At 39.2% G+C, this 2,210-nt stretch overlaps 1 pseudogene; it reads right to left on the bottom strand.

The window, feature by feature from the left end:
• Nucleotides 1-422: 422 nt before the first annotated feature.
• Nucleotides 423-533, bottom strand: LOC140463244 (U6atac minor spliceosomal RNA; annotated as a pseudogene).
• Nucleotides 534-2,210: the final 1,677 nt, after the last annotated feature.

Genomic DNA, 2,210 nt, shown 5'->3' with positions numbered 1-2,210 from the left:
TCCATTATTCTGTTACATTTTCCAGGATAGTTGTTACTTTAAATTCCTCTTTCTTTGGTTGCATTTTTACTCTAATAAGCTGTGTTTTGCTTAACATCAAGCAATTTGACCAGCTTCTGGAATTCAACACTTCACAATTGGCTATAAAATAAGAAATAGTTAGGGTCTAGGCTACTTTCTTAATATATTTGAGATGGTCTGGTCCATAATAGTGGACACTACAAAGGAATTTAGCATGGCCAATCCCCCTAATCTGCACATTTTCAGACTGTGAGAGGAAACTGGAACCTGTGATGGAAACCCACACAGACATAGGGAAAATGTGCAAACTCCACACAGATAATCGACTTGAGTGTAGAATCAAACCTGAGTCCTTGGCACTGTGAAGCAGCAGTGCTACCCACTATGCCACCGTTTAACCTAAAACATGATTAGATCTACTAAGCCCTAACCCTTTGTGTGTTATAAGGCCACTAGGAACCCTTTCATCTTTATCAAGGGGAGTGCTAACCTCCTGTCCTTTTGTGCAGCAGAGAATTCTCTCAGTTAAGTGGTTATTTTTGGAGAGTTCCCAGTGTGAAGGAAATGTACAGTGGAATCGTCAATGCCCTGGGCAATTATTTCCAAGTCTGTTATGATTGGGATTCTGCAGACTCTTCACACAGATATCCCATCTACACGGGGATTATAACCAAGTAGTCATCAGAAAACTAGGGTCATGAAGAGGACAATATAGACACCATAAGCAAGAACTCGTCAGTCAGTTCAACATGAGTTGTGGCAAACTCTTGGAATTCATAATGTAAAGTAAGTGACTTTTTAGAGATGCATTTGTTACATAAATCAGCATGAATTTGTGAAAGTCAAGTCATGATTGAAAAGTGTAACTGCGCTTCTTGAAGAATTGAATTAAAATGTGGTAAAGGGCATGCATTCATAGAAGATTCACAAGATTCAATAAGATTCACAAAAGGCTTAATAGGTAATTTTAGGAGTCTGCATTAAAAGTAAGTTTGTTAAAATGAATAGATCTTTGGTTTCACATGAAACACTTCATATAAATTGACATTATTCAGGTTAGAGGCAATTTGGGACTGGTGTGCTGGGGATTGGTTTCTTTTCTCAATTCTTGGAATTTAATTTCAATTATTAAGTCTGGAATATAACTTTATTATCAATAATGTGACTGTGAAACTATCATTGTTATTTGTAAAAACTATCTGGTTCACTGCTGTAACTTAAGAAAGAGATTTGCTCTTCTTACCATGTTTGGTAGACACACAACTCCAGACAGCAGCAATACAGTTGACTCTTTATTGCCGTCTAAAAAGGCTGAGGAAACTCAACTCAGCTTAATGGTAATTAGGAATGAGTAACAAACGCTGCCCTTGTCATTGACGAGCAAGAAGGAATCAAGGACTCCACTTCTGTTCTTGGTATAGAGAAACATAGAATCATACAAACATAGAAGGTAGGATCAAGACGAAGCTATTCAGCCCCTCGAGCCTGCTCTCCCATTTATCACAATCATGGCTGATCATCCAACTCTATAGCCTAATCCTGCTTTCTCCCCATAACCTTTGATCCCATTCACCCAAAGTGCATTAGCTAGCTGCCTTTTGACATATTCAATGTTTTAGCATTAGCTATTTCCTATGGTAATGAATTCCATAGGCTCAGTATTCTTTGAGTGAAGAAATATCTCCTCATCTCCATCCTAAATGGTCCACCCCAAATCCTCAGACTGTGACCCCTGGACAGACCCACTATTGGGAGCATCCTTCCTGCATCTACCCTGTCTAGTCCCCCGTTACAATATTACAAGTCTCAATGAGATCCCCCTCATTCATCTGAACTCCAGCAAAAACAAACCTAACCTAGTCAATCTCTCCTCATATGTCAGTCCCTCCATTCCCAGAATCAGCCTGGTAAACCTTTACTGCACTCCCTCAAGAGCATGAGCATCTTCCTCAGAAAAGGAGACCAAAAGTGCACACAATATTTCAGGCCCTGTATAACTGTGATAACACAAACGTCTTGGAATGAAGGCCAACATACCATTTGATTTCTTTTCTGACTGCTGCATCTGCATGTTTACCTTCCACAACTGGTCCCACTGTGCACTTCCCTTTCCCAATTTACAGCTATTCAGGTAGTAATCTGGTTTCTTGTTTTTGCTTACAAAATGAATTACTTCAAATTTATCCAAA

This window comes from Chiloscyllium punctatum, chromosome 37 (assembly GCF_047496795.1).
Source record: "Chiloscyllium punctatum isolate Juve2018m chromosome 37, sChiPun1.3, whole genome shotgun sequence".
Lineage (NCBI taxonomy): Eukaryota > Metazoa > Chordata > Chondrichthyes > Orectolobiformes > Hemiscylliidae > Chiloscyllium > Chiloscyllium punctatum.
Note: the sequence above shows the minus strand (reverse complement) of the source record. Positions and strands in the feature narration are given on the sequence as shown.